We start from the raw sequence: 27,115 nt of genomic DNA, 5'->3' as shown, positions 1-27,115 counted from the left end.
TAGAGAAAAAGAGGAAGACCCCCAGCAAGATGGATTGGCAAAATGACAGCATCAATGGGCTCCAGTGTGGCAACGATTGTGAGGTTGTCCCAGGACCAGGCAGTGTTTCATTCTGTTGTGCATAGTTATGCACAACATAACAACACCTAACAACAACAAGAGTAATATTTGTTGAATGTAAAATTTATGGTCTGCTCTGTAGACCTTCACTTAATTCATAATAAAACATATATATATATATATTTAAAGGATAGGTTCATTTACAGCCTATATACTCTTGTTCCCTTCTTCTTCCTTTCTTTCTACTTTGACACAGAGTAAACAGTCTATAAATAGTAGTGGTTATAAGCTATTAGACAGAACTGACTCTTGGCACTTAACAATAACAATAATTATAATTATTATCATATCACTCTTTCAGAACACACATTTGCTTTCTGTGCTATCCACTGCCTTACTTGGGTCCCCAAAGCTCTTAGGATAAAAGCCTTTGCACTCACACTGTTCACTCCTTTCAAGATTGCAACTAAAGATGTCAACGTTCTTCTATCTGTGATCACACACTATTTTATGCCTCCCCTTTTGTACCCAATTGGTATTCATGCCACAACTATTCATTTGATGCTTTCTAAATGCACTCAAATCTTTTCTCCCTCATTCCATTCTAAGTTCCACATCACTGGATTCCTCCAATGTTAGAACAGTGCACTTGCTTTCTGTATCATACCGTGTAAGGGCAGTCACACTGTTGGGGCTCTGTAAATGTTGTTATATTGAGAGTCTCAAACACATGCCTGAAAGAAATCTTTTAGAGCTAACCCTAAAATCCCTACAAAATGCCCCAGGGAGCTCGACGGAGGAATAGGTAAGATTGAGCAAGAGAGTTTATTAAAACTGATCTGGGTCTGCAATACAATTTCTTTTAGACTGGATTTTTCCTTAGGCTTGGGGCATGTGCTAATTCTCTCAGCTGCTTTAATCATGTAGATATTAAACAACACGGGGCATCAAACAGTCCTTTAGAGTTATAAGAAGTACATGCTATGAATAGAAACAAGGGAGGATAAAAGCCAAGCGTGACTGGCAGTCCCAGCAGCAGGTGTCTTAACTGAGGAAGGACCCCAAGATCTACTGGAAAATACAAAAAATGGAGAAGCCCAAAGCTGTTACTGAAGAAGGCTTCAAAACTCAATTCAAATCAAAGAGAGCTTCAGACTTTCATGGAGGCTTTTTAAAGGAAAACGTTATGCTTGTCTGAATTGTAAAAATAATCCATCTGAAGATCTATATTCCCCCTTAAAAAAAGAAAATCAACACAAAACACAAAAGATAGAAAATCAACCATGACAATAATAAAATTTCAACAGAAATTTAAGTCCAGTATGGGAAGGTTGATGGCCAAACCATTTTCTTTTTCTTTTTAAGTAATGGTAACCAGGAAAGAAGATGATGGGTTGTAAGAATTTACCACCTGGAAAAGGGAGTTACCTGGGGAGTGACAGCTGCCATAGGAAAAGTAGAACAAACACACCTGCTGTCAGGCACACCTGTTCTTTTCAGGGAGAGGAACCAGGAGACTGAAACAACAGAAACACCCAAGAACAGAATAGGCTGCCTCTTGCAATCCTTAAATATTGTCCCGGATCCCTCTGCTGTTATTGCTTTGGCAAAAATGACTTCAGAATAGCCACATAATAGTCCACCCATGTCTCTCAGATTGATTTTCTGGCAGATAGAAGGATTCCCTTAATGACCTGACAGAGGAGGGGAGATAAACATCTACATTGGAGAAAGAAGAGAAATGATTATATGGTATATGAAAATATTACTTAAAGGTGTTGGATCTTAGGTGGCATGGAACTAGGAGACTGGTGGGCTAGGCAGAGGTGAAACATGTGAAGACACCATTCTCCTCAACCCCCTACACCCCATCCCCTCCATGACAAAAAATACCTTCACCACCACAGCAAGTTTTTGGCTTTTAGGTATGCATGGTTACTTGTGGTTGCACAGAGTGGATACCTGGTCAGTGATGCTTTCAAAAGTCCAATTCTGAGCTTCCACAATAACCTAGAGAAGACTTCAATCCCATGAAAATAAATCAGACCCAAAAGGCAAGATAACTCTATAACAGATTAGCTCTACTAGCTTTGTAAACGCTTGCATTATGCCCTACAGGAACGCCTGCTGCCAGTAGATAAGCCAAACCAGAGTTCAATATCAGTGGCAATATTTCGTCTTGCCTCCCCCCGCCCCCCCCCCCCCGCGCCAATGATATAGTAAGGGATGGAACTAATTGAGATATTGGCAATTGTGAGATAGAAGGAATTTTCAATGTAATTTGTGTAGAGCCCAACTATGGACTCTCAAAAACTATCCAGTATTTTTAAGCACTTACTAGGCATTATGTGCTAAGTATTGTAAGGAATCAAGAGACCTGTATATCAATACAATTAAAAGGATCTGCCACCCCTGTCTTCAAAGAACTTAGTGTTTCATCGGGAGATAAGCTTTACAACTAATGCTTAAGCCAGTAAATAGTCAACTGCAAAAACTGTGAATGTCAGACATAAACAGTGTTAGAGTTCACAAAAGGTAGTGAGCAATATATGCGGAAGTCACCAAGGAAGACTTTATCAAAGAGAGGAGACTTGAGTTAGGCCTTGAGGGATGGATAGAATTTGTCAATACTAGACAAAATCCTGGAAAGAATGTTTGTAACTAAGACTCAAGGGAAATATGACATTCCAAATATGACCTTCAGTGTGAGTCACAGTCACTGTTTACTCTTGAGAGCAAGAATCAGTGTAGCTGTTCTTATTAATATGGAAATTAAAGTCCCTAGAGATTAAAGTGAAATATATCACCACAATCCATGTGTATTTTTCTAAAATCGCATATCATGCCAATAGAAAAATAAGTTTTTTAAAAAATGTTTCACCTTAATTAAATTTCAACCTTCTCTGCATACTCAGGCTTAGGACCACAATAAGTGCTAGAGTAAAAATCCCACAGGATACCTCTGAATAGGTTCTGTGATAAAGTCACTACACTTGGTGAATTCCCATTCAAATGAATCAAATTCTATTTTAAAATAATCCCAGGAGTAATCTTAAAACCAAATCCTCCAACTCTAAAGCTCCAACACTTGATTATTCAAGTACAGAAAATTAACCTCTGGTCTTCATAGAATCTCTTACACAGAGATCTTAGTGTAGCAGTATTAGGCAGTTTGTATTTTACATTTCTTTTCAGCTACCTACATTCTCATAAAGGTGTTAATGAGCAGTGAAATAGCCAAAAGGCCAACTGTCAAAGGAAGAAAGGCATACAAAATCCACCACCTAGGAAAACCCTCTTTCCACCACTTAACTTAATGAGCATTTGATTCGCCAAATGGAACATATCCATGATTTCAAGAGAATAAATAAATCTAAACATGATCAAGGATGATTAGAACTGTCTTGTATGATTTTTAAACTTAGAGACAATATTTAACTCAGTTTTTCAAAGATTCTTAAGAGGAATTACACATAAACAAGACATTATCCGTAGTTGATAAAAATGTTTTAAATTCTCATTTAATTAACAAACCGGTAATATGTTATAACTTCAACAGACTTTCATAGAAATGCAGTATTACTGGAAAACATATGCAAAGCAAATAGCAAAATTAAAATTTTTAATCTGTTTAAATTAAGCCTTTTAAAAGCTCTTAAAAGCTATGCATTTTTATTCTAGTAATTGGTTATCATTCCAATCTGGTCATTAAAGCAGGCACCAAAGAATCTCGATTTGACCATTCTTTATTTAATCCAGAAGCACTGGCGGCCCAGTGGGTTAAGTATTGGGCTGTTAACCATAAAATGAAGTAGCTCTGGTAGTGTAGTGGTTACGAATCGGGCTGTGAACCTTAAGGTCAGCAGTTCGAAACTACCAGTTGTCCGCGGGAGAAAGACGAGGCTTTCTGCTCCTGTAAAAATTTACAGCCTCAGAAACCCTCTACAGGGTTGCTATGAATCGGAACCGACTCCACGGCACATAACAACAACAGCCATAAAGTGAGCAGTTCAAATCTACCAGCCACTGTGGGAAACCCCATGGAGCCATTCTACTTTGCTCTACTATAGGGTTGCTATGAGTCAGAATCAACTCCATGGCAGTCTTTGCTCTTTGGGGTTTGTTTATAAAGTTTTGTATGCTGCCTTTTGAAACTACTTTGGCATACTTTACATTGGGTTGCTAAGAAAGTTCAGCAGACTACTAACACACAGTTCGGTGGTTCAAACACAAACGTTGGCAACCTAGAAGAAAGACCTGGTGATTCATCTCCACGACAACTGTTGTTTCGTGCTGTCAAGTTCGTTCCAACTCATAGAGAGACCCGTACAGGGTTTATGAGAAGCAGGTGGCAAATGTGAACCTTTGACCTTGCAGTTCAAACCAACCTTGCTGTTCAATGCATTGTCCCAGAGTGCCACACCAGGACTCCTTCATGCTTATTAGAGCTATTTGGAGCACAGTTCTACTCTGCACCGAAGTTGGAATCAATTCAATGGCAACCAGGTTTACTCTATACTTTACACAATAAATTTTTCATGTAAGCATTTTTACCATGTTATCTCATACTTCCTTTAATTAAAAAAACAAAAACAAACCTATACTCTTAAACTTGCTCTCCAGCATAGAGACGGTAAAGTAAACGGAAGAAATGAAGAGGTAAAAGAGTTGAACAGAAACTTTCAAAGGGCAGCTCCAGAAGGCAAAAGCACATATTATAATGAGATGTGTCAAGATCTGGAGTTAGAAAATCAAAAGGGAAGTACACATCCATCATTTCTCAAGTTGAGAGAATTGAGGAAAAAGGTCAAGCCTTGACTTACAATACTGAAAGAATCTTTTGGCAAAATATTGAATGATGCAGAAAGTATCAAAAGAAGATAGAAGGAATACGCAGAGTAACTGTTCTAAAAACACATGGTCCATGATCAACAATTTCAAGAGTTAGCATCTATCAAGCACCAATGGTATTGAATGAAGAAATCCAGTGTGCACTGCAGGCACTGGCAAAGAACAAAGCTCCGGGAATTGATGGAAGACAAACTGAAATCTTTCAACAAACCAATGCAACTCTGGAGGCACCTACTCATCTGTGCCAAGAAATTTGGAAGATAACTCTCAGACCAACTGACTGGAAGAAATCCATGTTTGTGCCATTTTAAAAGCGAAGTGACTCAGCAAAATGCGGAAATCATAGGACTATGTCATTAATACCACATGCAAGTAAAATTTCACTAAAGATAATTCAAAAAAGACTGCAACAGTACATTAACAGGAAATGGCCAGAGGTTCAAGCTGGATTCAGATGAGGTCCTGGAACAAGGGATATCATTGCTTATGTCAGATGGATCTTGGCTAAAAGCAGAAAAGACCAGAAAGATGTTTCTGTGCTTTACTGACTAAGCAAAGGCTTTTGATTATGTGGATGCTAACAAGCTATGGACAACACCGGGGAGAATGAGTATTTTGGAACACTTAATCATGTTCCTAAGAAACCTGTGCATAGACCAAGAGGCAGTCATTCAAACAGAACAAGGGAACAATGAACAGTTAAAATCAGGAAAGAGGTGCACAAAGGTTGTGTTCTTTCACCATACTTACTCAATTTGTATGTTGAGCAAATAATCCAAGAAAATGGATTATATGAAGAAGAATGTGGCATCAGGATTGGAGGAAGCCTCATTAACAACCTGCAAATTGCAGATGATACAACCTGATTTGCTGAAATAAAAGAGGACTTAAAATATTTACTGATGAAGATCAAAGACCACAGCCTTCATATGGGTTGCACTTCAATGTAAAAAAAAAACAAAAACAAAAATCCTCACCACTGGACCAATAAATAACATCAATACAAATAGAGAAAAAAATTAAAGTTTTTAAATACTTCATTTTACTTGGATCCACCATTAACACTCATGAAAGCAGCAGTCAGCAAATCAAATGGCATATTGCATTAGGCAAATCTGTTGCACAAGACCTCTTTAAAGTGTTCAAAAGCAAAGATGTCAGTTTGAAGTCTAAAGTACACCTGGCCCAAATAATATTTTTAATAGCCTCATGTGCATGTGAAAGTTGCACAACGAATAAAGAAGACCTTAGAAGAATTGATGCATTGAAGTGTTGGAGAACACACAAATTTGTGTTGGAATAAGTACAACCAGAATTCTCTTTGGAAGCCAAGATGCCCAGATTTCATCTCTCATACTTCAGACCTGTTACCAGGAGGGACCAGTCCATGGAGAAGGGCATCATACTTGGTAAGGCAGGGGGACACTGATAAAGAGGGAGACCCCCAACGAGGTGGATTGGCACAGTAGCAGCAATACTGGGCTCAATTGTAGCAGTAATTGTGAGAATGGCACAGGACAGGGATGTGTTTTTATTCCTTTGTCCATAGGGTTGCTGTGAGTCAGAACCTATTCAGTGGCATGTAACAACAACATCAATTACTGATAAAGGAGCCCTGGTAGCATAGTGAGTTACCAGTTGAGTTGCTAGCCGCATGGACAGCAGTTCAAATCTACTAGCCACTCCATGGGAGAAAGATGACACTTTCTGCTTGCTCCTTTAAAGATTTACAGCCTCGGAAACCCTATATACAGGGTTTTTATGAATTGGAACTGACTCAACAGCACACCATAACCACTCCAAAGGTTAGGTGTGTTTTCTCTTTTCTTGGTCAGATAATATCACAGGGGACCTGTACTGAGACTGCACAGACTTGAATTACATGAAAATGCCTGTGTCTCTGGATTTTAGTAAAATATAATTCTTACTAATAATATTGACACATGCCCACAAGCTTCTTCTCAGCTTGTCTAAATAAGTTAGTACCTACTACACACTCCTTTCCTCTGATTTTAAGGAGTCTGTTTTATTGTTTGTGGCATAATTTGCTTTGTTTGCTACAATTTTCACTCATCTATACTGTCCTGGTGTGGCGCTGTGGATTAATGCACCAGACTGCAAAGCCATTGGAACTACAAGATCGGTGGTTCAAGCTCATCAGCTGCTCCTCGGAAATCTTATACAGGGTCACTGTGGGTCAGAACTGACTTGACGGCACTTAACAACAACAACAAATACTGTACATTTAGCATTACAGGGAGGGAAAGTGAAATAGTTTATTCTTACAACTTTTGTATTATTTTTGCCTACTGCCTATATGGTTCTTGCGAAGTTGCTTTTCTTACCTGGTTTATACAGTATTTTAAACAATGGTGGCAGAACAGATAGAACAATAGTATAGTTGAACAGAGAGCCAATGTGGCAAAAGAGAGGAACATGAGAAATACAAAGGCTATTGTTATTGTTAGGTGCCATTGAGTCAGTTCTGACTCACAGCAACCCAATACACAACAGAATGAAACACTGCCCCTTCCTGTACCATCATCACAGTTGTTATTAAATGTGAGCCTTTTACTGTTGCCACTGCGCCAATACACCTTGTTGGGGATTTTCCCATTTTTTGCTGACCTCTGGTAGCGTAGTGGTTACTAACCGCAAGGTCAGCAGTTTGAAACTACCAGCTGTTCTACGGGAGCTTATTTGGAAAACCTACACAGGGTCACTATGGGTGGGAACTAGCTCACCAGCTGCTCTTTGGAAACCCTATACAGGGTCGCTATGGGTGAGAACCAACTCAACGACACTCAACAACAATATATTAAACAAGGTACTTTCATTGCTTGTACCAGTTACTGAAATCTTGTCTTACATGGCCCCATTTTAAACTGAGAAAGAAATAACAACTAAACAGATCAAGTATAGCACAATCATTTTGGGAATAAAATATTCTCTTATACTAGGTGGCCAATTCATAGGGAATGCCTTTAGGCACCGTTTAGACAATGAAATCACAGAACATGTATAATGTTTGAGTGAAAAAGTAACAGTCAAATTGATTATTTGGGTAAGTCACCTTTCTGTGAGTCCATTTCCTAACCAGGTTGTCACACTAGATGTTTTCTAAGTGTTTTTGCTTTTATGAATTTGATATTATAGACATATTCAATAATCATACTATGTTGTTGTTGTTAAATAGCGTGGAGTCGGTTCCGACTCATAGTGACCCTGCACAGGGTTTCCGAGGCTGTAAATCTTTTCGGAAGCAGAATGCCTCATCTTTCTCCCGCGGAACTGCTGGTAGTTTTGAACTGCTGACCTTGAGGTTGGCAGCCCAATTCATAACCATAAGAGCTGCTTACTATAAGGCCATAAAAATACTCTGTGGTGAGAAAAATATTAAAATTTTTACTTTTAGAATTGCTTTGAGTACATCTTTGATACAATTTCTTTCTTGCAATGATAAGTCTGGAATGTCTTTTGCTCCTCTATGCTTGGGTAACTCTTACTTTTGAACTTAAATGTCATATCTTCCAGGAACCACTGCATGACCCTTCCTACCTCCGATCCAGTCAGCTGTTTCTCCTACTTTGCTTATCAACTGCATTTTGCATTATTTTTTCAGGTTTCCTCATTAGACTATAAGCTCCTTATCGACAGTGACTATGCCTTTGCATTCCTAGTTCTTAGCAAAATATCTGTCACATAGCAGATACTCAAGAAACATTGGCTAAATTATTTAAAGCATGACAGTCAAGCCATTCTTGTCAATTATTTTTATGGTAGAAACTTCCAAACTTCTGGTATCATTAGTTAATATATAAAACTACCTGTTTATATTCTAAGATATTTCTTGGGTATCTCAAAATGAAAATGTTTACAACAGAACTCTTTTTTTTCTCTAGCCTGAAACCTTTTCCTTTCTCTCTCGTCCCCACTTCAATTATTCAAGCCAGAAACCTGCTTCATTCTTGATTCTTCTCTTTCCCTCGTCACTCAAATGTAACCCTGAGCACAAAGTCCCACAGATTGTGCCTCCAAAATGCATCTCAAATTGGTCTACTTCCCTCCAGCTACACCTCTTGCACTGACAGCTGCAAAAACATTATAATCAATCTTCCCTACTAATTTGTATATTCTCCATCTAATCTTCAAAGAATAATAAGAAAAATCTTTTAAAAATATAAACTCTACTCCTTCTCCTAAGACACATCAATATCTTCCTATTGTCCTTCAGAGAAAGATAGAAAACTCCATCTTTATCTACAAATCCCTGCAACTCTGGCCCCTACTTAATTCCCCAGTTTCATCCAGTAGACCCTTTCTCCCTCTCTGCATTAAGCTGTATTGATCTCCTTGTTGTTGTAGTTGTTAAGTGCCATCAAGTCGATTCTGACTCATAGTGAGCCTATGCAGGGTTTCTGAAGTGCAGTTGCTGGGTTTGGACCCAGCAGTTGCTTATCCTACAGTGCCACACTGTTACTAAAGCACACAAACATCCTCCACTCCTTAGAGACTTTGCATACACTGTTCCCTGTACTTGCAATGGTATGTCCATAGCTCTTTATCTGGTTACCTCTTTCTTACCCTCTTATGTCAGCTTAAGTATTACTTCTTCAGATAAGATAGAAATGATCTAAAGAAATAATATTTATGATAGCCTAGAGTCCTGGTGTGGTGCTATAGGATAAGCACTGGACCACAAGGTCGGTTTGAATTGCAAGGGCAGCGGTTCAAATTCACCAGCCACTCCTCAAAAACCCTATACAGGGTCGCTATGAGTCAGACCCAATTTGACAGCACTTAACAACAACAACAAGACACATTAAGTAGACCTCTATGTGTACTTTATTAGCCAGATATGGATCTCTAGACAATAAATAAGGAAGATCATAGATGAACTGATGCATTTAAGTTCTTCATCAAGTCAGTTCTGACTCATAGCGACCCTGTATAGGGTTTCCAAGGAGCAATTGGTGGGTTTGAACTGCCAAACTTGTGGTTTACAGTCCAGTGCTGATCCACAGCACCACACCAGAAGTCCAGTTGTCTAGTATTTTTAAAATGCTGTAAATGGATGGTTTTAACAAACAAATTTATTGTCCTACAACTTAGCTGACTAGAAGTCTAAATTCAGGACACAAACTATAGGGGAAATGGTTCTCTTTCCGTTGCCGCTGGAGGAAGATCTTTGCTTCTTTAAGCTTCTACTTCTAGATAACCTTAACGTGTCATGGCATCTCTCTTCCCCCACCTCTGCTTGCCTGCTTGCTTATTTAATCTCTTTTATACTTAAAAAACAGACAAAAGTGTCAGTTTGTGGCACTGTGGTGGCTTGTGTGTAAGCAACATCACTATTATTTCAAATATCATCAGGGCCACCCATAGTAGATTGGTTTCAGCAGAGCTTCCAGATTAAGACAGACGACAAAGGACCTGGTGAACGACTTTGAAAAACACCAGCCAGTGAAAACCTTATGAAAAGCAGTGCGACATTGTCTGATATAGTGCTGCAAGATGAGCCCCACTGTTTGGAAGGCACTCAAAATAGTACTTGGGAAGAGCTGCCTCTACAAAATAGAGTCGACCTTAATTACACTGATGGTAAAACTTTCAAGACTTCCACTGAGTGATGTGGCATGACTCAAAATGAGAAGTAATAGCTACAAACATCCATTAATAATCAGAACATGGAATGTACAGAATATAAATCAAGACAAACTGAAAGTCATCAAAAGGAAATAGAACACATCAAGATCAATATCCAAGGCATTAGTATGCTGAAATGAACTGGTATTGGTCACTTTGAATCAGACAAACATATGGTCTGCAGTAGCAGAAATGACAAATTGAAGAAGAATGGTATTGCATTAATGATCTAAAAGAACATTTCAGGAGCTATCCTGAAGTGCAACACTGTCTGTGATAGGATAACATTCATACACCTACAAGAAAGACCAGTTAATTTGACTGTTACTCAAATTTAGGTAAAAACCATTAATGTCAAACATAAAGAAACTGAAGATTTTTACTAACTTCTACAATCTGAAATGATAAAACATGCAATCAAGACCCATTGATAATTACTAATGATTGGTAAGGAGACTGCTCCACAAGTGGTTAAGCATTAGGCTGTTAACCAAAAGGTCAGCAGTCTGAACCCACCAGCTGCTTTGAAGGAAATAGGACAAGCAGCCTGCTTGCATAAAGATTTACAGCGTCAGACACCCTATGGAGCAATTCTACTCTGTGCTAAAGGGCCAATGAGTCAGAATCAGTTGATTCCATGGGCTTGGGTTGTTTGGGTTTTGGTTTTGGGTGACTGGAAAGAGAAAGTTAGAAACAAGAAGGACCAGTATTTGCAGTATATGGCCTTGGTGATAGAAACTTTATGGATATGGCATGGAAGTATTTTACACGATCAATGACTTATTCATTGCAAAACTTGCTTTTAACAACATAAAGGGCAACTATACACGTGGACCTCACTGAATGAAACACACAGGAATCAAATCGACTACATCTGTGGATATATGATGGAGAAGTTCAATATCAGTCAGAAGGAGCCAGGCCACCAGTTTGCCCATAAGCTAAATCAAGTTGAAGTTAAAGAAAAAAAAAAAAATTTAAGTCTGTGATAGTCAAAGTTCAGCCATGAGTATATGCAACATTAATTTAGAGACCACTTCAAGAATACATTTGACACAGTGAACACTAAGTGCCAAAAAGACCAGACAAATATTGGGATGACATCAAGGACATTCTATGTGAAGAAGGTCACTGGAAAGAGAGGGAAGAATCAAATGACTAAAATGGATGTCAGAATAAAGTCTAAACTTGCTCTTGAATGTAGAGTGGCTAAAGGGACTAGAAGGCATGATACAGTAAAAGGGCTATACAGATTTCAAATAGTAGCTCAAGAAGGCAAAGTAAATAAAATATTAGAGAAATGTTCAAAGACTTAAAATTAGAAACAGAAAGGGAAGAGCATACTTGACATTTTCAAGCTGAAAGAACTGAAGAAAAAAAAATTCAATCCATAATTTACAAGACTGAAAGATTCTATGAAAAATATTGAATGGTACAGGAAATACCAAAAGAAAATGGCAAGAATACAGAGAATCAGTTTATCAAAATGAATTGGTTGACATCCTGCCATTTCAGGAGGTATAAAAGGATCAAGAACCAATGATACTGAAGGGAAAAACCAAGCTGCATGAAATTTATTAGAGAAAACTAAGATTCCAGGAATTGATGGCATACCAATTAAGATGTTTGAACAAATGGTTACAACGCTGGAGGTGTTCACTTGTTTATGTCAAGAAATTTGGAGGGCAGCTATCTGGTCAGCAAACTGGTTGCTATTGTTGTTAGGTGCTGCTGAGTCGGCTTTGACTCACAGTGACACCTATGTACAACAAAATGAAATACTGTCTGGTCCGGCACCATTCTCATAGTGGTTGTTATGCTTAAACCCTTTGTTGAAGCCATTGTGCCAATCAATCTTACTGGGGGGTCTTCCTCTTTTTGGCTGACCCTCTAAATTACCAAGCATTATGTCCTTCTCCAGTGACGGTTCCCTCTTGATAATATGTCCGAAGTATGAGAGACAAAGTCTCATCATCCTGGTTTCCAAGGAGCATTCTGGTTGTACTTCATCCAATACAGATTTGTTTGTTCTTCTGGTAGTCCATGGTACTTTCAATATTCTTCTCGAGTACCATATCTCAAGTGTGTCAGTTCTATGATCTTCCTATATATTGTCTAGAGATCTATATATGTGCCCATTCCAAAGAGATGCAAAAAAGGAGAAATTACCAAACAATATCATAACAAAACATGAAAGTAAAATTCTGAAATTAATTTAAAAAATGGTTGCAGCTGTACATCAACAGGAAGTTGATAGAAACTGAAGGCAAATTCAGAAGACGACACAGATTATGTGATATCATTGCTGATATCAGATAGATCTTGGCTGGAAACAAAGAATACCAGAAAGATGTTTATTTGACTATGCAAAGGTATTCAAGTGAGTGGGTAATAACAAATTATGCATAACATTGTGAAAAATGGGAACTCTAGAACAATTTATTGGATTTACAGAAAACCTGCACATTGACCAAATGGCAGCCAATAAAATAGAATGAAGGGATATTGGATGGTTTAAGATACACCAGGGAGTCCTGGTGTGGCACTGTGGGTTAATGTGCTGGACTGCAAATTTGGTTTGAACTGCAAGGTCGGCAGTTCAAGCTCACCTGCTGTTTCTCAGAAACCCTATACAGGGTCGCTATGGTTTAGAACAGACTTAATAGCATTTAACAACAACAACAACAAGATACAACAGAAAATGTGTGCATTAGGGTTGTATTCTTTCACCATATGTATTCAGTGCCCATGCTGAGTAAACAATACAAGCAGGTGGATTTATATGAATAAAACTCAGCATTGGTTTTGGAGGAAGACTCATTAACAACCTGAGATATGCAGAGAACACAATCTTGCTTAAGAAAGAGAAGAGGAGTTGAAGCACTTAGTGATGACGATCCAAGACCACAGCCTTCAGTGTGGTTTACACCTCAACATAACGAAAATAAAAATTCTCACAACTGGATCAATAAGCGACATCATTATAAACTAAGAAATTATTGAAGTTGTCAAGGATTTCATTTTACTTCGATCCACAATCAACACTCACGGAAGAAGGAGTCTAGAAATCAAACAACATTTTGCATTGGATAAATCGGTGACCAAAGACCTCTTGAAAATGTTATAAAGCAAAGATGTCACTTTGTGAACAAAGGTGGGCTTGACCCAAGCCCTATATTTTCAGTTACCTCATGTGGATGCAAAAACTAGACAATGAATAAAGAAAACCGAAAAATAACTGATGCCTTTTTGATTTATGATATTGGTAAAGAATACTGAATTCACCATATACTGCAAAAAGAACAAACAAAATTGTCTAGAAGTACAACCTGAATGCTCCTTAGAAATAAGTCTGGTAAGACTTCATCTCACACATTTTGGTCATGTTATCAGGAGGAACCAGTCCCTGGAGAAGGGGATTATGCTTCTGTTGAGTAATTTCCAACTCAGTGAGCCTGTATAGGGTTTCTCAGGAGCGGCTGGTGAGCTTAAACCACCAACCTTGCAGTCCAACACATTAACGCACAGTGCCACACAAGGACTCTGCTTGGTAAAGTTGTTATTGTTGTTATGTGCCGTGGAGTCATAGCGACTCATAGCGACCCTGTACAGGGTTTCCAAGGCTGTAAATCTTTACGGGAGCAGAAAGCCTCATCTTTCTCCTGTGGAACAGCTGGTAGTTTCCAACTGCTGACCTTGCGGTTCTCAGCCCGATTCGTAACCACTGCGTTACCAGAGCTCCTTGCTTGGTAAAGTAGAGGGTCATAAAAAAAGAAGACACTCAATGAGATGGATTGAACAGTTGCTACAGCAATGAGGTCAAACATAACAATGACTGTTAAAATGGCCCAGGACTGGGCAGTGTTTTGTTCAAAGGATCACTGAGTCAGATTTCACTTGACATCCCCTAACAATGTATCTCCAAAGAAATTAACTCAGGGTACACCCTGAAACGAATCCTGCCTTATTAACATAACTACCACAACCCATTCCCAAAGGATATTATAATCACAGGCATAATTAGGAATTATAGCACATATTTTGGGAGGAAAAGGGACACAGTTCAATCCATAACAGAGGGGTAAAGTTTGTCCAAGCTGATGGATATAGTTACATTAGGAAAAGCACAATCATGATGCATGAACTGCATAATCACATAATATAAGGATGGTATTAGGCTCAGTACTATATGCACTGAATTTGGTTATCCCTTCTAGTAGCTTACCATCCAAGAAGCTGATTATATTGCAAGGTACATAAATCATCTGAAGGCCTATGATTCATGTGGTCTCATAGAGCAACTCGGTGGCCGATGTACCTGCAGTATATTATTTGTTATTGAACTCTCTCACTGATTTTTATCAATACTACTAGAGCTTCTTTTTTATTTATCACTTCTATTAATCTTGACCGTGTATTGTTTGCATTAAAAAGTGATCTGAAGTGTTTCTAATAAAAATGATTAACATTTTTTCACTGAAATGTAGCCAAAATATTCAAGAAAATACGTTGTGATACAGCTCCATGTTAGTACAAAGAAAAGCACAAGTGCACTCCAGTGGTAAATTCTCCATAATATAAGTATTAATACAATATAAACCCTTAGATGCTTGGACATGGGTTGTTGTTGTTGTTGTTAACTGTCCTCAAAATAGCACAGCAATGATGTAGTATTTGTCCACAGAGAAAAAAAGTAATATTCTCCAAAAGGCAATAACCTCCTTATAATTTAAATGAAAGTTGAAACTTTAAATGAAAGGACAACTCTGGTCACTGAATCTGATTTCCATGAGAAAAAGGTATTCAGGAGCACCTTCCTGGTCCTTTCCGCTAGGCAATGTCAAATATCCGACTTAAACTATTCAACTTTCAATTGATTGTTTCAATATCACATAAACAATGCATAAGAACAATCTTTACAATGAGTAAATCAATAATATGTGTAGATGACTACCACAATTTTGGTCTCACAATAGTCACAGTAAATGATTTGCCACTAGTGACTCCATCTACTTATGTGCCAGTAGAGGAACACGGTTTAATAAATCTGAATTGGTTCTGAAATGGGAATTGTGTCACGATGACAGTAGTGGCAAATATGGTAAAATGGAAGAACTATTTTTGAAATCTCTTTTCTTCATGCAGGACACTACCAAGAGCTTGTAGAATTGCTAAAAATGGTAGAAACTATATTTGTGAATTTCTTAGTGAACACAGTCTCTCCAATGATTCCTGGCAAAACTGTAAAACTGCAGCACTCTGGTGAGTAATTGTGTATACATCAATGCTCAAATGAAGGCATTCTGTAGAAGTTGTATGCACAATAAATCACCATCTGTACTTGGCCCTTGGATTCTATTTGAATGCCCATTCAGTCCAAGCAGGCTGGCTAGATATGTCATTGATTTTCTTCTTCAGTGCCATCCCTGGGAAAAAAGCCAGTGTTTAATAAAGGAAAAGATCACAATTTAAAGGAGAGGGAGGAGAGGGTATTTTGAACCCACATCGGCAAGCTCCTGGAAACTAGGAAGACTAACAAGGTGTTTGTGGACTTGGTAAGGGTCCCTCAAGTTGGTTCTGGCTCATAAGGTACTGAATGAAATACTGCTCAGTCCTGTGCCCTTATGGTTGCAAACCACTGTGACAATTCATCTTGTTGAGGATCTTCCGCTTTTTCATTGATCTTCTACTTTACCCATGCATGATGTTTTTCTCCAGGGATGGCCCCTCCTGATGACATGTCCAAAGTGCATGAGATGAAGTTTCACAATCCTTGCTTCTAAGAAGCATTCTACTGGACTTCTTACTAGACAGATATGTTCGTTCTTTTGACAGCCCATGGCATATTCAGTATTGTTTGCCAACACCATAATTCAAAGACAAAAATTCTTTCCCGGTCTTCCTTATTCATTGTCCAGCTATCATATGTGTATCATATGCAGGTAACTGAAAATAAGAGGGGTTGCATCAGGCATACCTTAGTCCTCAAAATGACATCTTTGCTTTTTAACACTTTCAAAAGGTATTTTACAGCTGATTTGCCAATGCAATACATTGAATTCTTGACAGCTGCTTCTATGGACATTGATTGTGGATCCAAGTAAAATGAAATCCTTGACAATGTCAATCTTCTCTCCATTTATTATGATGCTGATTATTGTTCTAGTTGTGAGAACTTTTCTTTTCAGTTGCTGTGTAAACCACACTGAAGTCTTTGATCATCAGTAAGTGCGTAAAGTCCTCTTCCCTTTCAGTAAGCAAGGTGTGTCGTCTTCTGATCCCAGGTTGTTTGAATCTTCTTCTAATCCTGATGCTGTATTCTTCTTCTTCATATAGTCCAGCTTCTTGGATTATTGTCTCAGCATACAGATGAATAAGTATGACAAAAGTTTACAACCCGAACCCACAGTTTTTCTGAATACAAACCACACAGTGTTTCTGTGTTCAGTCCTCAAGACTGCCTCTTGGTCTATGTACAGGTTCTGCATGGGCAGTGTTATGTATTTTGGGATTTTGATTCTATACAAATCTATCCAAAATTTGTTATGGTCTACAGTAAAACATCTTCCAGGTAAGCATCTTCCAGGAATTCTCTGTTTCCAGGTAATTGCCATCACACATCAGCAATGTTATCCCTCATATCACATCCTCTTCTAAATCGAGCTTGAATTTCTGTTATTTTCCTGTTGATGTACACTTGCAACCACTTTTAAATTATCCACAGAAAATTTTACTTGCCTGTGACATTGTTCAATAATTTCCACATTTTATTGTTGCTGTTGTTGTTAAGTGCCGTTGAGTCAGTTCTGACCCATAACGACCATTTGTAGGGTTTCTGAGGAGCCGCTGGTGAGCTTAAACTGCTGACCTTGCATTTCAAATGGCTTTGCAGTCTGGCGCAATAACCCACAGTGCCACATAAGGACTCCACATTTTATTGTTGTTTTTGTTAGGTGCCATCGAGTTGGTACCGACTCATAGTGACCTTATGCACAGCAGAACGAAACACTGCCCAATCCTGGGCCAACCTCATTACTGTTGCCACACTTGAGTCCATCGATGCTGCCACTTGGCCAATCCATCTCATTGGGGGTCTTCCTTTTTTTCTCTGACTCTCCACCTTACCAAACATGATATCCTTCTCAGTGATGGGTCCCTCCTGACAATATGTCTGAAGTATGAGAGACAAAGTTTGGCCATCTTGGCTTCCAAGGAGCACTCTGGCTGCACATCTTCCAAAACAGATTTATTGGTTCTTTTGGCAACCTGTGGCACTTTTAATATTCTCCTCCAACACCATAACTCAAAAGCATCAACTCTTCTACGGTCTTCCTTATTCACTGTCCAGCTTTCACATGCATATGAGTTTATTGAAAATACCATGGCTTGGGTCAGGCGCATCTTAGTCCTCAAACTGACATCTTTGCTCTTCAACACTTTAAAAAGGTCTTGTGCAGCAGATTTGCCTAATGCAATACATCGTTTGATTTCTTGACTGCTGCTTCCATGAGTGTTGATAGTTGATCCAAGAAGAATGAAGTCCTTGACAACTTCAATCTTTTCTCCGTTGATAAGAATGTTGTTTATTGGTCCGGTGGTGAAAAGTTTAGTTTTCTTTACATTGAGATGTAATCCATATCGAAGGCTGTGTTCCTTGATCTTCATCAGCAAATGTTTTAAGTCTTCTTCACTTTCAGCAAGCAAGGTTGTATCATTTGCATATCGCAGGTTGTTAATGAGTCTTCCTCCAATCCTGATGCCATGTTTTTCTTCACATAACCCAGCTTCTAGGATTATTTGCTCAGCATACAGGTTGAAAGAATACAACCTTGTCGCACACCTTTCTTAATTTTAAATCATTCAATGTTCCCATGTTCTGTTCGAACAACTGCCTCTTGGTCCAGGTACAGATTCCTCATGAGCACAATTAAGTGTTCCGGAATACTCACACTTCGCAATGTTGTCCATAGCTTGTCATGGTCCACACAATCACCTTTATTCAACAGACACAAATATAGATCTCTTTCAGTCAGTTGGCCAAGTAGCTCTCTTCTAAATTTCTTGGCATGAGTGCTGCCAGAGTTGCAATCATTTGTTGAAACATCTCAATTTGTGTTCAAGAATTTTGGAGCCTCGGTGCCTTTTTTTTTTTTTTAAAGCACTTTTATGGTTTTCTTTAGCACAAATACAATTCACAAACAGACTGTCTATTCATTTTCTTTGCTGCACTGTCTGGCATTGGGACTGCTGCTGACTCTGATGACCAGCTAGGCTGCTCTTTTCACAATGACTTTGCAGTTCTTGGAGGAAATGTTGTGAACAATCTCCACACAGTAAGATTTGTTGCACATCAGCAGAACTTCCAACTCTTTGACACTGTAGACCATGAACTTGCGAAAGCCACTGGGCAGCATGTGGTTTATTTTCTTGTTGCTCCTATAACCAATGTTGGGCATTAAGATCTGGCCCTTACACCTGTTGTCAATGCCTCTGGGCTTGTGCCAGTTACAATTTTAATATAATGGTCTGATTGGTACCAGATGAACTTCTTCATCCTCTTTTTGATGATCTTGGCTGTCACCAGGGTTCTGAGGGCACCCATGATGCTGGTGGAGATGGCTGCCTCATCAGTGCCTTCTTGTATCTTAGACTTCCTCCTTCAATATCACTAGTTCTTGATCATATGCTATCTCCTGAATGGCTGAGTGTCAACCAATTCTTTTTGGTACAGTTACTCTGGTTATTCCTTTCATCATCTTTTGATGCTTCTTGAGTTTTTCAATATTTTGCCCATAGTATCCTTCCATATTGCAAGTCAAGTCTTGCATTTTTTTCTTCAATGTTTTCAGCTTGAGAAATGCTGAGCATATGTTTCCCTTTTATTTCAAAGTCCAGATTTTTGCACAATTCACTATAATATTTTACTGTTCTTTTAAAGTCACCCTTTGAAAACTTCTGTTCACTCCTTTACTTCATCATTTCTTCTTTTCACTTCACTCTATGTTAAAGAGAAAGTTTCAGAGTCTCTTGTGTCAACCATTTTGGTCTTTTTTCATTCTTTCTTTCTACTGACCTTTCTTCATTGATGTCATTCCACAACTCATCTGGTCTGTAGTCCTTTTTTGAAAATACTTTTTATTGTGGAATGAGTAAAGTTTTACAGAGCAGACCATAAGTTTTACATTCAACAAATTATACATTTTGTTTCATCTCAGTGATTGCAATGTCCACCATGTTTCACAGTTATCCCACTTCCTCCCTGTGGTTCTTATTTCCATTTCACCCTCCTTCCCAGCCCTTTGGAACTTTGTCGAAAGGTAAATGTTGCCCTTTTGATCTTGAATGGCTCATCATTTCATGTTGAGCATACCTTACTAGTGTTGTTATCCCCCTTCTATACGTATCCACTGCTTGTTTGAAAATTGGGCCACAAAGGTGAGTTCCAATCTAGATCTGAAGGGTGGCCAAGGGCCAAACTCTTGGGTTCTTCCAGTCGCTTTCTGACCAGTAAGCCTGGTCTTTTTCATATTTTTAAGCTTTGTTCCACATTCTCTCCCATTCTATCTGGGACCTTCTAATGTAATCCCTTTCAGAACAGTTGATAGTGGTAGCTGGACACCATCTAGTTCTTCTGGTTGGTCTTCAGTTCTTAGTGTTTAATGTATCGAATCTATTCTTGAGTTGGTTTCTAAATTCAGGTGGGATATACTCAAACTCACACTCTGGCTCTAGTGGACTTATTTTAATTTTCTTCAACTTCAACTTGAATTTGTATATTAGCAGTCAGTTCTGTCCTGACTTATGATACTGAGCTTCTCCATTATCTCTTTCCACAGATGTAATCAGTTTGATCCTATGTATTTTATCTACATGTCTGTAGTCACTGTCTATGTTCTTGAAAAAAGGTATTTGCAATAAATAAGTCATTGGTTTTCAAAAGTCCTCTAATGCAATCTTCAGCAGAGTTTCTATCACCAAGGCCATAACTTGCAATTACTGATCCTTTTTTGTTTGTTTGCTTTTAACCTTTGCATTCCATGCACTTAGGTTGGATGAAGATAAATATATAAAAACAAATATTTGTCTGAATAAGGAAGGGCATTACAACATCACTCTTAATATTCTACACTTCTACCTATTTAACTTTCCCTTTGTCATAAAGCCAACTCTTCAAGTTTGTCAAACACCAGAAGACCAAGCAACCTTTACCATCCCAAACTATTATCCACCTTCTAACCTTAGCTCTTTTATATGGTGGTCTGAAATCCAGTACGCTCTCTCCATTTTGTCTCATCATTTTATTCTACCTTCCCTGCCAAATCTGGAGGAGGTCAACCTTGGGGTCTACTGTTCCTGTTCCATGGCTGGTAAGGAAACTCATATCTCTGTGTACAGTATCCCTTTTTAGAAATATCTCCATCCATCTAAATAGTTACTACATGGGCAGTTATTTGGTTTAAGTGGATTACTTCCATTCTTTTCAATGTACTATAACCTCATCTTATACCTTCCCCCCACTAAGTTCCAATATAAAGGCCTTCTCTCTGCTAATTAATGTCAAACTTCATACTTAGTTTTTTTGCTTTTTAATTTACTTGTTTTGCCCTCTGTCTGATTGGCTTCTTCTTGTGAACCAGCTGTCACCTAAGACTTTCTTTACTATCCCATCTAAAGCAGATCCCGCCACCATTTGTTATAAATTTGTTTTGCTTTATTCAAAGCATATTATCACCAGTCAGAAATCTCTTGTTTATTTATCAACTCCATTTACAAAGATCTTGAAAGTAGGGACCAGTCACATCCTTCCCATTTCTGTAGTTTGATATTAAAAATGTTTTTCCTAAAATTCTCCAAACCCGTAAGCTCCTTGTCTTAGTTAGCTAATGCAGCTACAACAAAAATGCCACAAGTGGATGGCTTTCACAGCCAGAAATGTATTCTCTCACAGTTGAGGAAGCTAGAAGCCCAAATTCAGAGTGCCAGTTCTAGGGGAAGTCTTTATCTTTGATGATAAAGCATCTGGATGTCCAATATTCTTTGGAGATCTTCGTATGTCTTGGCATCAGTCTTTCCCTGGATCAAGGAACTTCACAGTGCGGGGAATTCAGGTCCAAAGGACGCACTACAGTTTCTGGTCTTCTATCTTGGTGGTAGTAGATCCTCTACTCCTCTCTCTTTTTATATCTCAAGAGATTGACTCAAGTTATAACTTAATCCTGTGTATTGCATATGGTCTTATTAACATCTTGGTGGTGGTTGCATGCCACTAAGACAGCACTGACTCATAAAGACACTGCATAGGGATTCTGAGGCTGTAAATCTTTACAGGAGAAGAAAGCCTCATCTTTCTGCTATGGAGAGACTGGTAAATTCAAACAACCAATTTGGGGTTAGCAGCCAAGCTCCTAATCCAGTATACTACCAGAGATCCTTAATTAACATCACAGAAGTGAGGATTTCCAACATATATGATAATTGCATCAGATCAGATCTGATCACATAGGATCTCATCATAGAGGTGATAACTGTAAACCACTGAGAATCCTGGCCAAGTCAAGTTGACACAAACTGTAACGATCACACTCCTCCCCTTTTCCTTTACTTAGTTTGAGTTGACTTCCTGTTATTTACAACTATATCCACAGTGATTGAGTTGATTCAGACTCATAGTGACCCTGATGGTCTGAGCAGAACTACCCCATAGGATTTCTGATGCTGTAATCTTTAAGGAAGCAGACTGCTACATCTTTCTCCCTTGGAGTAGCTGGTGGGTTTGAACCACTGACCTTTCCATTAGCAGTTGACTACTTTAACCACTGTGCCACCAGTATCCCTTCACTTACACCTGGGATTCTAGATTTTATGCTTACCTCCTCTGCAACCCTAATACCACTTAGTATGTGTGTACCTAGTCTTTTCCATCTCTTATTGGTCACTCTCCCAAGGTTTCTTGCTCTATTCACCACCCTTTCTCACTGAATCTTGGCAGATGACTCTGTCTCCTAATCAAAAAAGAAAACAAGTTATGAGACATCGATCCTGTCCTATAGACTTTCTTTAGGCCTTTGCTACAACAGAGATTACCTTTATTTTTTAACACTTAAAATTTCTCTTCCTCCTTTTTACCCCCAGTCTAGACACATTCATTCATATTTCAAATACTTATTCATTGCCATTGTACTGAGTACAGGACTTTACCAGTTTACATACTCAAGTTTCATTTGTTTATTGGTTGAAAAAACACACAAGACAACACAAATTGCTTCCTGGAACCTGTGCTTTCCTTTAGCTAGTCTCCCTCTTTCCTTCCATTCCATCCTTTCTTAGCCATGTATCTTAAAGCCTATATGTGTATGTTTTTAATCTGTATGCAACACCACCACTTGTCTACTTCTCACGTATCCATCAACCCACGGGAATGCTCTTGATAATGCCTGCAACTCAGAATTGCCAAATCTGGTAGACTGTACAGTTTTTATTTGACTAGATCTTTCTTCAGAGTTAATGCTGTTATTCCCTCTTTCTGTATTCTTTATTTTCGCTGGATTTCTGTAATACCTGTTTGTCTTGAGTCTCTCTATTAAATTCTTTAACAACTTCTCAGTATTTATCCAGGACTCCTCTTGCTACCAATCTTTTAAATGTTGGTACACAGTATGATTTTGTCCATGGACTTTTCTGTGTTCTACTTACTATACATGCTCTTCCTATGCAATCACATCAGTTAAGTATAAACAACTCACAGTTTTCTAGCCCCATCACTCCAAGTCTTACATATCTTACTTTATATTACATAGTCCTTTCTGAAGACTCTATAGAGACTGCAAAGTCATGTTCCAAACTGAAGAGTTCTCCCAAACTCTACCCTATTTGATAGCATTACCCTTCACTGATTTATAAAAGACAGAAACTTTAAATGCTTTCTGTACTTAATTACCCACATCCAGTCAACCATTGAAGACCTGGTGTGGTGCTGTAGAGTAAGCACTGGACCGCAATGTTGTCTGAACCACAAGGTTGGCAGTTCAATCTCACCAGCCACTCCTCGGAAACCCTGTAGAGGGTCACTATGAGTCAGGACCAATTTGACAGCATTTAATAACAACAACAACAAGTCAGCCATTGTTGCTGTTGTTGTTAAGTGCCACTGAGTCGGTTCCGTCCCATAGCGACCCTGTATAGAGTTTCTGAGGAGCAGCTAGTGAGCTTGAACCGCTGACCTTGCAGTTCAAACAGCTTTGCAGTCTGGCACATGAACCACAGCACCACAAGTCAGCCATTAATTCCTATTAATTCTACTGTCTTTCTCTATATGCCTCCTTATTTGTATTTGAACCTTCAATATCTAAGCTAAAACCCTCATCATCAATTCCTCTAGAGTATTGCAAACTTTCTGACAGGTGTTTTTTCAACCTGCATTTCATTCTTCCCATGGATCCACCACATAGCCAACAGTAACACAAAAATTTGGGAATCCTTCCCACTACAGAAGAAGGAATGTGCTTAAAGCACATAAGAATCTGCCTTGAGTGTGGTACATTTTTTTTCCAGTGACCTTGCTCATAAATGTATCTTTTAAATCTTCAAATTTGTGTTGATAAGGTTATAATTGTTATTGTTGTTGTTGTAAAGTGCCGTCGAGTCAATTCCAACTCATAATGACCCTGTGTAGGGTTTCCGAGGAGTAGCAGGTGAGTTTGAACTGCCAGCCTTGTGGTTCAAACTGACGTTGTGGTCTAGTGCTTATCCTATGGCACCACACCAGGACTCCAAGGCTATAAATAACCAAGTAAAATAAAAGTCTACTTATGGCAATAGGAAGTTGGTAGTACTGGAATGGACAGAGAGGTAATAAACAACTGGAGAACACGAGATTAGCAATATAAAGTAGAAGAGAATGAAATTTTACTTGACTTCTTGTTACAATTTGGCTATTGCCATGGTTTAGTCAGTTACCTTATTTCATGGAGATGAAGTGCACAATACATGAGTAGAATATAACTTGCTAGTTATTTGGTGGTTTTTTTTTGTTTTTGTTTTGTTTTTTGTTGGTTGTTGTTGTTGCTTTGCACCTCAACACCAGCATCATAAAGAATTATCACCAGTTTGATTATTTCTATTTAGAATAGATGTTAATATTGTCATTTTCTAAGGTCTGCTCTTCATGTGATGAATTACATAAAGAAACATTTTAGACGTAAGTATTTCAGTTTTAGGAGACTAAGAAGGATCAGACAGGGTAGAGCCTAAAAGAAAATCATCACACAGAGATATTGTTGACTATCCTAGCAAATCTCTCTTTCCATTTTACTTTTCTTCTTTGGTTCAAAGATTCTCTCTAGAGGAACAAGGCAGGGCTACACATTTCAAATTATTTTTAGGACTTTGATTAACTGTGCCACAAGACCCCAGGTGACTATTAATATACTAGTAAAGGCAGTTAAAAGAAGACCTAAGGTCATTCAGTGAGTGAATGAAGCAAAATTGAAAGCATGAGTCTTGACCCAGTGATGTGATCTTTCTAGTAGACGATATAGTAGAGGCAATCCAAAAGGGGCAAATGGGAATAAGGGACACTCTCTGCACAAAAGGTTAGAAGACAAAGCTCCTCAGCATGGAATTCAGTATTAAAATTAAAGAACTTACCACGTGAACTTTCCATTCCTCCATTCTGTCTCAATAAAATACAGCCCTGTCATAATGCAGCCCACTATTATAGGGCCGCGGATGTACTGGAGGAAAAAATCTGTGGCTTATAATATAAAGATTCTACACAACACAACAAAAGCAAAAAAAAAAAAAAAAATGCTATGTTTTCAAATATCAGCTTTTGAAGGAGTGTTGTATTAAATTTGTATTTGTGAAATAAAGGAAATTCTAATAGTATATGCTGCATACATACTTGCCCAATTGAATCCTCTAATTGCTTAATGTCAATTTTTTAAATGTTTAAGAAATGTTCTGGATTACACACTGATTAGGTAATAAGTACTTCTTATGAAAAGAAAACTGGAATCTCATGGCACAGCTTACCAGGAGTTTTGCAAGAGGAGACAAACATTCCCAAGATTGCTGTTAATTATGTTTCCACTCCTCATGAATTGTTTACTTTTATTATTTACCTATATCTTGAATGATATTGAAGCAAGCAATGTAAGTCCCTTTGTCAACTGCCAGAAGTATAATTCTCCACAATTAATCAGCAAAAAGAGAATTAAGCTTTGCTTCTTTAGAATTAAGAAAAACCTGCTGCTGATAAATTGAATGCATTAAGAAATTAACATACCAGTAAATGATTGATCATTACAATTATCTGAATTTGCATTTCTAGAATTCTACTAAAAGAACTCAAAATCACTCTTCTAAGATATTTTTAGCCAAATTTCCCAACTGGATAAAATATATAAGAGATGCGCAACTTGTTATTACAAATATGAGCTCAAACATTTTTCAAATGTTCACAACTGGACTTTAAATTAATCCAATGCACTGTAAAAATGCACATCATACAAGGTTTACCAGGTAATTATTATTATTATTTGCTCTACTATACAATTCTATGGAGTCCTGGTATGGAGCTGCAGGATAAGCACAGGACTGCTAACTTAAATGTTGGTGGCTCAAACCGTCAGTTGCTCTTCAAAAACTCTACCCAGAATCCCTATGAGTCAGAACTGACTTGATGGCAATTAAGAATATGCAGTCCTATACAATTCATCAGTAAGTCAAACATCACAGCTTGTAAGTCAACCAACTAATAGGCATCCTGATTACAAAGCTTAATAAAAGCAGACCATTTAAATAAAAATTATTTGACATTTACAAGCACCTCTATGCAAGCAGCCTATGAAAATATTACCAAAGCATAAATAAAACTAACATGCTGATGTGGCACTGTGGGTTAATGTGCTGGACTGTAAAGTCGGTTTGAACTGCAAGGTTAGCAGTTCAAGCTCACCAGCTGCTCCTAGGAAACCCTATACAGGATCACTATGGATCAGAACCGAGTTGATGGCACTTAACAACAACAAATTATGTGTCGGACATGATTCTAGTATTTCACTGGTTTTCGTTAATCCTGTAAACATTTATTACAGGCCCAGTATGTCCCAGGCACAGTTCTATGTACAGGGATTCAGCAGAGAAAAAAACAAAACAAAAAAATAGGCAAATAAGCCTGCTCTTCTATGACTTGACTTCTAGTGGTGGGGGTGGGGTGACATAAAACAAATAAATAAAATAACGTCAGATGGTGATTAGTGGGAAGACTGCAATAGCTCAGCTTTCTCAGAGTCCCGGTTTATACCTGTGGTCCCAAAGTGATTATTCCTAGTGCCCTACTTCACTCTGAAAAGCGTTGCAGTGTACACAATAACTTACATGGCCACCTTAATAATAAGTACTATGGAATAAAAACAAAAATGGGGGAGAAAAGGCAATGTGTGGTTGGCAATTTTCAATAAGATTGTCAGGAAACGCCTGACTGAGGGGACATTTAACTACAGATCGATCGCCCATCAAGATATCAAGAAGAAGATTTCAGGCAGAGAACTATCAA

The 27,115-nt window shown here is 38.3% G+C and overlaps 1 protein-coding gene and 1 pseudogene across 3 annotated transcripts in view; both read right to left on the bottom strand.

Annotated features, from left to right (window-relative positions):
- Positions 1-27,115, bottom strand: part of TENM1 (teneurin transmembrane protein 1) — an 884,561-nt gene that overhangs the window by 820,038 nt on the left and 37,408 nt on the right. The gene's annotated exons all lie outside the window — the stretch shown is intronic.
- LOC102828148 lies at positions 18,765-19,159 on the bottom strand (annotated as a pseudogene).

The sequence above is a fragment of the Chrysochloris asiatica genome, unplaced genomic scaffold (assembly GCF_000296735.1).
Source record: "Chrysochloris asiatica unplaced genomic scaffold, ChrAsi1.0 scaffold00051, whole genome shotgun sequence".
NCBI classification, from domain to species: domain Eukaryota; kingdom Metazoa; phylum Chordata; class Mammalia; order Afrosoricida; family Chrysochloridae; genus Chrysochloris; species Chrysochloris asiatica.
The sequence above is the reverse complement of the archived record's forward strand: the minus strand, read 5'-3'. Positions and strand labels throughout refer to the sequence as shown.